This window comes from Dasypus novemcinctus, chromosome 5 (genome assembly GCF_030445035.2).
Source record: "Dasypus novemcinctus isolate mDasNov1 chromosome 5, mDasNov1.1.hap2, whole genome shotgun sequence".
Taxonomy (NCBI): domain Eukaryota; kingdom Metazoa; phylum Chordata; class Mammalia; order Cingulata; family Dasypodidae; genus Dasypus; species Dasypus novemcinctus.
Genome location: NC_080677.1, coordinates 15,308,452 through 15,319,035, shown reverse-complemented (window position 1 = coordinate 15,319,035; position 10,584 = coordinate 15,308,452). Strand labels below are relative to the sequence as shown.

At 43.6% G+C, this 10,584-nt stretch overlaps 1 protein-coding gene across 4 annotated transcripts in view; it reads left to right on the top strand.

The window, feature by feature from the left end:
• Window positions 1-6,655: 6,655 nt before the first annotated feature.
• HECW1 (HECT, C2 and WW domain containing E3 ubiquitin protein ligase 1) overlaps window positions 6,656-10,584 on the top strand; it is a 442,767-nt gene continuing 438,838 nt past the window's right edge. Inside the window, exons 1-2 of one of the 4 annotated variants that reach the window (XM_071215076.1) lie at window positions 6,656-7,010; window positions 8,172-8,396. The gene's annotated coding sequence lies outside the window, so the exon portion shown is untranslated. Of the gene's footprint in view, window positions 7,011-8,166; window positions 8,397-10,584 lie in introns of all 4 variants that reach the window. The other 3 variants (XM_071215075.1, XM_058296745.2, XM_071215077.1) reach the window with 3 other exon arrangements.

Below are 10,584 nucleotides of genomic sequence, written 5' to 3'. Positions count from 1 at the left end.
TTTATGAATACATGAAGAGGAATATTCTGTCCTTGGATAAGAAGATATATTATAAATGATGACATCTTCTTAAACTATCTATATTTTTAATTCCATTCATAACATATGTTAAATGGATTTTTTAAAAGAATACCTGACAAGATTATTTTAAAGCTAGTAGCTGTGAATGAATGTTCTAAAAAAGGGAAGGAAATTCTACACAATTATGTCATTGAAAGCACCTTGATTTATGAGCTATCAAGTTATTTTATAAAGTGAGGAAGAAAAAAACAAGGCTGGACTGTTGCAGGAATCATCAGAAAAATAATAGAACAGAAAAGAAAGTCCAGAAACAGAATCAAGTATATGCAAGAATGTGGCAATTAAAAAGCAGTAGAAATAAAGGGATTTCTATTTTTGGACCAACATATCAAATTACGACATAGTAAATTTCTTAAAAGCAGCTAAAGCTATGTGCAAATGAAATGTTATGGCCTTAGAAGAACCTATTTGAAAAAAAGATCGAAAAGATTGAAAAGCATCTATCAAAATAAATTTTTAAAAGAACAGCAAATTAAATCCAAAGAAAGCAGATAAAATGAAATAATGTAGTTAAGTGTAAGAACTAATGACTCAAAAATACCATCTAAAAACAAATATAAAGTGGAAAGGATCAAAAAATTCCAAAAGTTGGTTCTTTGAAAATACTACTAAAATGAGTAAACTTCTGGTAAGCAGAGGGAGAATAATGCCCAATTCATATTATATAGCCAAGCTAGCCTTGATATTAAAAGTAACAAACTGGTATATATTAATAACATATAGAAAGAATAGTGCATCACAAACAAGTTGATTTATTCTGGGAAACTAAGTGTGGTTTACCATTCACAAATGTCAATGTAATTTAGTAAATTAAGAAGATAAAGGAAAATTTATATAATAATCTCAGTGTAGAGAAAGCATTTGATAAAATTTAGCATCCATGCATCGAAAAAACAAACAAACAAACAAACAAAAACCAAAAACAAACTATCAGCAAACTAGGAGAGAAGAAAATTAATTCAACTTAGAGTATCTACAAAAACCTATAGCAAATCTCTGAATGGTAAAATGTTGGAAGCTTTCTGAAATGGAGAATCAGATACATATTCCTGCTCTCTGACTTTGATTCAGTATTGTTCTGGAGGTCCTAAAAAGAAATAAAAGGTTAAGAATTGGAAAAGAAGAAATAAAATTCTCACTAGTCTCAAATGATTTGTTTGTATATGTGGAATTAGCCAAAGAACCTATTGATAAGTCATTATAATTAATAAATGAATTAGCAATGTCTGTGGAACCAGGTTAAAAAATCAATTGTATTTTTTTGTCTTTATTTTTTTAATGTTACATTCAAAATATATGAGGTCCCCATATACTCCCACCCCTCTCACCCCACTCCTCCCATACCAACAACCTCCTCCATCATCATGGGACATTCACTGCACTTGGTGAATACATCTCTGAGCACTGCTGCACCACATGGTCAATGGTCCACATTATAGTTTACACTCTCCCCCAGTCCACCCAGTGGGCCATGGCAGGACATACACTGTCCAGTAACTGTCTCTGCAGTACCATCCAGGACAACTCCAAGACCTGAAAGTGCCCCCACATCACATCTCTTTTTCCCTCTCCCTACCCTCAGCAGCTACTGTGGTCACTTTCTCCTCATCAATGCTACATTTTCTTCCATTACTAATCACAATAGTTCCAGAATAGAATATCAGTAAGTCCACTCTAATCCATACGCTATTCCTCCATTCTGTGGACCCTGGGATGGTTATGTCCACTCTACTTCTATATCGAGAGGGGGCTTAGATTCCACATAGATGATGGATGTAATTCTTCTACTTGCAGTTGTAGGCACTCTTGGCTCCCTGGTGTGATGATTGACCTTCACCTCTCTGTTAGCTGGCCATGGGTATGTCCAATAAATCAGATGGTAGGAGTTGAAAAAAATTTTGAATTCCATCTATAATAACATAACAAACATTTAATACTTAGGAATAAACTTAAGAAAATATGTGCAAAATTCCTTCAGAAGATCTAAAATACTACTGAGAGAATGAAAAAGACTTAAAAAGGAGAAATATATATATATATTTAATATGTCAATAAGTCAGTGTGTCCTTAAATTGATTAAACAAGCCATGGACAGAGAGAAAATATTTAGTAATCATGTATTTGATGTAAAACTTGAATCCAGAACTTAAGAATCCTCATAACTTAAAAATAAGAAAACAAACAACCCAATAAAAATAGGTGAAAGTTTTGAAAGACACTTCCTTAAAAAAGATATACAGATGGAAAATAAGCAAACAAGATACTCGACATCATTAGTCCTTAGTAAAAATGTGATTTAAAGCTGTAATGGAATACTACCACACACCTACATAACTGACCACAGTTCAATCAGACTAAAATTTTCTTGAATATACTACCTGTCTTCTGACCTTGACACATTAATCGGCATGCTCATTTTCCTGCCCACTTCTGTTGATCCTTTAAGACTCAAATTAGGCACCATGGGTTCTGAGAAGTTTGCCCTGGCCCACCCTACTCCTCCCTGCCCTCACTCCCTTCACCTAGGTTTGAATTAGAAGCCTCTGCAAGGTATGTTGGTGGGTTCTCCATTCTACCTATCATTGCACCTATCAATGTTTTGCTTAATTAGCAGCTTTAATATCCTCAACTTTAATCTCCATGAAGGACTTTATTTTCTTTAAGGTTATATCTTCAGAAACTAGCACATTCACAAAAATTTTTATTCAATGAATAAATGAATGAATGAATGAATGAATTCATGTAAGAAAAGTCCTGTGTTCTTTCATACACCTCTGCCACTACTTGACACCTTGACCCAAACTAAACTCTCAGGGTAGCTGCTGCACTGCCCAGTCACTCTTATGAGTGCCCACTGTCTTATGTTGCCAAGCTGCTAGGACAGCATAGTAGGGTGCCTTAAGCAACAGGAACTTTTAGGCACATGGTTTAAGAGGCCAGAAGTTCAAATCAAGACTTTCACTAGCATGCTCACCCCCTTCCTGGGTCGGTAGCCTTCTGGTACCAGCTGCTGGCAATCCATGGGTTCCACTGCTTTTCCCTCACATAGTGATGCCCTCTCCTTTCACTTCTTGGTTCCTTTGACTTCCAGCTACCAGCTCCTCTTTATAAGGCTCCAGTAAGAGGATTAAGATCCACCCTGATTCATTTGGGCCACACCTTACCTAAAAATAACATCTTCAAAAGGTCTTATTTACAATGGGGTCACACTCACAAAAATGGGATTAAGAACACATTTCTTCCCCCTGGGAAACATAATTCAACCTACCACATTCATCCTTCAAATTTAAAATCCTTTTTTGCCTCATCAGAGCAAGAGCTGGTTTCTCTAGGTAACTTGCTCAGCTGACAAAAGTCGGGCAGGCTGCCCTCTGAGTTATGCTCCCGAGCCATAGGACGAAATGTGTCCTCAAATGACAGTCTTGTATCACCAGTTTGGATTGGCCCTGCAGAGACACACCATGTCGGGCATTACACCATGGGAGCAGCTCCAACAGCTTGATCTTTTTCCTCCTTTACCTATAAAGCATTCCCTTCTGATCATAGGATGAAAGTCTGTTCCTGAAGATGAAACCCTTTAATCAGCCCAATTGATAGCTTTCTCAGCATCGTAGGGACCACTTGCAAATGACCTTCTGTTTGCTCCTCTTTTTCTGCACATGACATGAGACGAACAGGAATGCCAGCCCCTCCCTGGGTCCCACCTGGCCCTGAGTACGACAAGGTGGAAATACAAAGAGGCACCAGCATCATGACAACACAAATACAAGTATTTGTACATGCTTCCCCAAATTCTTTCATCATCTTACAGGATTAGCATTGTTGGGGCATTGGGACTGTGTCTTATTATTTTTGTATTTAACACAGAATTTGGAGTATATTAGATGCTTGATAAATATGATTAATAAATGGATAACTCAAAGTGTATTAGTTAGCCAAAGGGGTGCTGATGCAAAGTACTAGAACTCTGTTGGCTTTTATAAAGGGTATTTATTTGGGGTAGAAGCTTACAGTCACAAGTCCCTAAAGAGTCCAACTGAAGGTACCATAAGAGGTAATTTCTCACCCTGTCATTGGCCACGTGTTGATGCAACATGGTGGGCGATGTCTGCAAGGGTTCAGCCTTCCTCTTCCTCTTAAGACTGTGATCCCAGCTTCTTCCGATCTCACTTGTAGGCTGGCACAGGGTGCGTCTCTCTTCCTGGGCCTTGTGTCTTTCCAGGCTCAGCTGCTCTGGTCTCTTCATAAGGTCTGCTGTAAACTGTCAGGCTCGTTTCTCTTCCCAGGGCTCAGAATCCCCTCTGTTCTTCTCTGTGTGTCTACTTCTCTGTCTTTGATTGAGCATCCATTTATATAGCTCACAGCTGTAGGCAGCTGTAAGTGGGGACTCACCCTAATGATGTGGTCAGATAAAAGTCCTAATCTTGATGTAATAAGTAAAAGTGAAACCTCTGAGTCTAATCCAATCTAATACACCCAGAAGAACAGACCAGTTTACAAACACAATGCAATATTTATTTTTGTGTTTTATAAACACTACCAAACTGCCACACAAAGAAAGTCTTTAAAAAGGTAAGTCTTTTCATTTCTCCCACAAACAAAATACTCCTTGCTTTAAGGTCAGGGCAGCTGAAGTCAGTTAACTCTAGATTTGAAAACTTGTGCTTGCTATGAGACCTTACGGAGGTTATAGAACCTCTGTAGTCTTGGTTTTTTTCCTCTGTAAAAAAAAAGGGTGACTGCAGACTGCAGAGAAGCTGTGAGGACTAAACAGGACAATATATTTTGCCATTGTACCTGGCACATAGCAGCTGATTTATTAGGGATTTCTTTATCTAGTGAAACATTAAAAATTCAAAACTTTGTTGTTGTTCCACTTTCAAAACTTTTGTTTTCAGTATCAAAAAAGAAACTCCCCAGGGGGAAATAAAACACACCTCAGGATTGTTACACCAATAACCTTATACGAAAGGTTGACTTGTCAAATCATCTCCAGGAGAGCTAAAAGAGAACACTGTCAATTGAAAGGAAACTAGAGAATAAACCTGGGAATGTTTAGCATAGTGATGTCAGTTATAGATGAAGATTGTGGTTAATAGTATAAATATAAGAACACTCTTCTATAAAACAAAACAAAACAAAAAACCTGTGTCCTGAGTCACATTGATGCTGTAACCCTGAACATAAGAAGGTGAACATTGAGATAAAAAATTATCCTTTTTAGTACTCTGATGATATTGTGATACTTTAGAATTATGGGTGCTGGCTTATGGCACAGTTTTTGCTTTCTTTCAAGTCTCTGGTTGGAAACATTCACAGGATTGGTTTGCTGCTGCTGTTTACTGCAACTGGCTGCCTAAGTCTATCCTGGCAGGGTTTACTTCAAATAGGAGTAAACACCACTTCAAGTGTAAAATCTTGAAAAATGTGTGTTTCGTTTAAAAAAGGGTCAGTTTGAGCTTTTCAGATCAGGAGACCCCACGGCTGTCAGGCAAGGAGTCTGCCAGGGGAAGCCAGAAGCTCTCCGCAGACCCCTGGCCTGTCCCCACTGGAATGGGAAAGGGAAGGTGGTGGATGTGTGCCTCCCGGGAGGGCACAGATGGCGAGCTGCCTTCAGATCTCCCAAAGTTTTCATTTCTGGAAAGTTCTGATTGTGAGAGAAAAATCAGTGCCAAGAGCTGGGGCAGTGGACCAGGGCCAGAGAAGTGGCAGGTAATGCAGGGTTTGCAGGGAGGGGGCTAGGAGGCTCCATTCGGGGAGGTCTGGGCTCAGGACTCGTGAGAAGTTCTGGAGTCAGGATCAATCCTTTGTTTATTCTAGAGGAAGTCTGGGTTTGTAGTATGGGGAAGAAGAGAACTTCTTATGATGGGAAAAGTACCGTGTGTAGGGGGTATCCGGCAGGAGAACGGGAAGAAAGAAATAAGCAGAAATAAGATGCACTTATATACTATGGCGATTATAAGCTCAGAACCACCGCATGGTACGTGAACTCGGAGGGGCCAAACGCACATGTATTTATACACCTAGCAGCCAGCCCCCCGCTGACCGCAGGCCTTCCACTCCAGCAGGTCCCTTCTCTTTGTATCTGGGTTGGTGGTACAAGGAGGGGTTTAGACTTCACTCCTTTCAGTTCCCGTTTTCTGACACTGTGCGGTTTAATATCAAATCCGGCTAAATTTGGGATGACTTTCATCCTTTGCCTTGGTCACGACGAGGTCTGTGTTGTGGGACTGCCGTGCAGACAGGACCGTGCCCGGACATGTGTGCGTGAGTGTTCCTAAGTGTGTGTAAGGTAAGTGGGGGGCCTCTGTAAGGGGCCCGAAGCACCTGTCACACGGTGCCTACCTTGGGTGTCTGTACCGCATCCTTTCTGAACGCATTGTTTGCACGTACACGAAAAGGCCGATGGGCCGGGCTGGGTCGGGATATAACGGGTAACTGTTGGGCACTGGAAGGCTGGGGCCGGCGGTGACAAGAATCGCTATGAATTTATAGTGGGGGGCGGTGCGCGCAGGCCGAAGGGCGGGGCGGTGCTAATAAGAGCAAGCCCCGCTGGTGGTTGGTTCGGAAGCCTAGTGCCCAAAGAAGAGCAAGCAGCGAGGGAGGGGATACGCGCGGGAGGATAAAGCGATGAAGTGTGCTGCGTTCCTGCGCGTCAGGCGCCGCTGTGGGAGCCTGAACAGCGTGCGCCCCTGAGCAGGCCGGCCCCCAACTCGCACACACACTCACCGAGCCGCGCGCCCCTGGGTGGTGGCGGGGGCCGCCGCTCGCTCGCGGCACTAGCGGCAGGAGCCCGGCGAGAGCGGCCCGGCGCCCTGGTACTCCGCGGCAGGCTCCGGCGGCCGGCGCGCCTGTAGGGCACGTGCGCCCCCGGCCCTAACCTGCGCGCCGATGGGAGCATGATCTGTGCCCAGGCCGGGGCTGCCAAGGTAAGCGGACGCCGTGTGGATACCCTGACTTCCGCCCTTTCCCCCGCCCTTCTCTGGGCGGCTTCTCCGTGGCTGCTGAGGCCCCGACAGCGCCCTCCCTCCCCAGGGCCCGGGATCCACCCTCTAGCTTCTCCCGCGAGGTTCAATTGTCAGCCTGGGGCGCGCCACTTCCTGGGCCACGCAAGCATCCCCAGGTGGCGACACCGGTTCGGGTACCACAGGCACACCGGGCCCTCCTGTGGGGCACCGAGAGAAACAAAGAAGCCCCCAAGCGGGTTTGCGGCGCCCTCCCAGTGGCCGGGAGGTGTCAGGGGAGGGGGAGGAGAGACCTACGTAATCCCCCTTCCCAGCCCACACCCACCCCTTGTAAACCAAAGCTCTGGATTTGGGCTTTGCCTTGGGCTGTTGGGCAGTTGTGTACTCGGCTGTGCCTGGGGTTAGCCGAGCGAGTGCCTGCAGCCTCCGCGCGCGCTTGCCGGTGCCCGCCGAGGGGGCGCATGGCCAACACGGACCCCTTGCTCCCCAGGGTAGTGAAGGGTTATCCGCGGTTTGGGTTCACCCCCAGCGCCCCCATGCTCATTCGGGCCTGCCCCCTGAGTTTTAGCGGGAGCTGCCGGTCATGTCGCCTACCATACTGCGACCTGCGCACAGGCGGGGAGGAAGGCACTGGGAAAAATGTGTCGGTCTCGTGCTGACTAGAGGTGCGCTTCTTGCTACGCTTCTATTCCCGGACCGCGACAATGCAGCAAAATCCGAGAGCTCAAACAATGTGGCCCCTTCGCCCCCCTCTCCAGTGCATTCTTTTGATTGCTCTGTCGTTTTGACGTCCCGGCCCCTTGGCCGATTTGAGGAGTGCGGATGCGTGTTCTGTCTGGATGTCTTAAACACAGAGAGGCTGGGCACAATCAATGCTTCCCTGCCGAATTTCAGCGCGTGGGGGGAGCTGGCAGGGACACAGGCTGCGGAGCTGCCCGGCTTCCTGTGGTTTCGGGCACAGCGCACCCCAGTCTGCATTGGACTGACACCAGAGAGCATGTGGTGATTTTTCTAGTTGCTGAAGCTATTATTTGACGTAGCTGTAGTTTTGTGCTCACTTCTCCCGGGAGCTGCATTGGTGCAATTCGTCTCCCTTGTTTTTTGTTTTCTCTTTGAAAAGAACAGTACTGTATTCAGCGGAAACGGATACAAGAAGAGCAGCGTAGTTCCAAGACTAAGGGAGGCATCTCCTCTTTTCCTGGGATTTATATGCTGTTTAGGAGGGCAGATGCTCCACCTGAAAGGGCCAGCCTTTAAAGACCCCGGCGGTGTTGTGGTCCCAGACGTCTCAAGCAGGTGGCCAGATCTGCGTTTCTGATCCGCGGACTCCCTCCGGCTGTGGCTATTACGGTAATTCATTCTAGATTGGGGATTCATTTTGAAAATGTGTTTTCCACTAAGAAGGGATTAGTGTCCGCATGCGTGCCTGCTACCCTTGTATAAGTGTGTGTGCCTGTTTGGTGGAAAAATAGAGTGTGGTAGAATTCCCTGTTGCAGTTCCTTCTGTTTTCTACTTCGTCTAGAATGTGGCGTTGGAAGAATGTAGGTCTCTTTTAGTTCCTGCACACAAATTAGGCTTTAGAGTATTTTCTTTAATCAACCGTGTTGCGACTAATTCTAGAATTCCAGTCTAGTGCAGTTTGCGGTTCTCTTTTTGTCCCAGGTAGTAATTTCTTGAAGAAGATTTGCCTAAATTTGTTCAGATTATGGCATTCTTAACTTGGTAAGGAGGCTACTTCCTGAGCCAGAATAGCTTATCAATGCATCACATCGAGGGACTGCAGCTGCTGTGATTTGTGTGTGGAGCATGTTTGACTTGGTTCCTTTCACACTTCTGGCTTTTAAATATGGATGCTTTAAGAGATCACTTCAAACTTTATCTTCTCCGGTGCTGGCAGCAGATATGACTACTGATAAAGGAAATTCTAAAAGACTGCATATGAACATAGAGATATGAACCCTAGTCGCGTTCTTTATCTGTGAAGTCAGTGAGTTGGATTAGCTGATTTCTCTGGTTCCTTCTATCTAGTTCCAACATTCTGTGATTACAAGGGGGAGGAGTCAGAAAAGTTACCCAGTTTAGGCTAGACAAATAATTAACCCAAACCATGTAATCAAACCAGGGACTATATATAGAATTCATGGTTTATTTCTATACCTTGCAAAAAAAATCTTTTTACCTCCAGTATCTGCATATTTCCCAAATATGATATTAGCCAACAACTCAAACAGGTAATTTTATTATTTTTTGTCAGCTATAGCAAAAGGTCTAGTGGGGGTTGGGGGGCAATAATGAATGTTGAAGTAATTGGATTACAGATTTTGTCCTTATTTGTGGACTTGGTTATCTATTCCAGCCCTAACTTTTGTAGATAATTGAGAATGTAGTTCATCTCCAAGTGATTGGTTGTTTTGTTTTGCTTCTAATAAAAGACCCCAGGTAGGTGTGAAAGCCTATGCAGTATTTGGTAATAGTATCAGACTTATTTTCCCTGATATGATTTGGTATTGCATACAAAGCTTGCTAGCACTGTTGCACGTTATAAAAGCAAGTGAGGCAACAATTGTCCTAAACAGGCAATGTGTTTACAGTAATTTTTCCAATTTGGGGATAATTGAAGTATTTTGCTATTGGTTCACTTTTATCCACTCAATTTTTCACAGTAGCACACTCATTTTTCAAAGTTACAACCAAAATACAACCTAGAATAACAGTACCTGCCACACGTAATGGATCACTCCCTTCCCCATTTTCTCATAGGCTTTTCGCTCAGACTGCTAAGGTGGTACTTATCATATTGCAGTTACACGAGTTCTTAAATGTGCCACATCCTCCTTGTCTTAACTATGGTATTACCTTCTTGGGGACAAGGGCACTGTTATATTCACCCCTCTTATCTCCAGCACCCAGCACCTTGTCTGTATATGGTATATGCTCAGGAATGTTTATTGTGTGGATTTCAGGTCATAAAAAGTGCCATTTCTTTGCTTTGGCAAGAGATTGGTGGGCATTCTTAGCTTCATGGATCCAGTGGGGGAGTCAGAGAGGTTATGTAAGATGCTTAGGGGTACAGTGAGCCTTTTACTATGTTGCCTCCGCAAGAAGCTCCACCTCATCTTTCGTAAAGAAATGGTGTAGAAAGCACATTTCTTTCTGCAGAGTGTTGTACTTTTTACTTAATGATGTTGATTGCCCGTTTTGACCAAAGTTATCTGATGCCTACTCTGTTTTGTCTTTTTTTTAATACTTTTTAAATTAATGTTAATAGATCACAAAGAACGTTACATTAAAAAACATTGAAAAAACATAAAAAACATAAGAGTTCCCATATACCCCACTCCCCACCCTCCCACCCCATCATTTTTGTAAATTGTATTTTTTTTGAAGATATATACATCACAAAATAAAAATGTTACATTAAAAAATTTAAGAGGTTCCCGTATACCCCTCATCCCCCCACCCCACTCCTCCCATACCGACAACCTCCTCCATCATTGTGGCACACTCATCGCACTTGGTGAACATATTTTGGAGCAC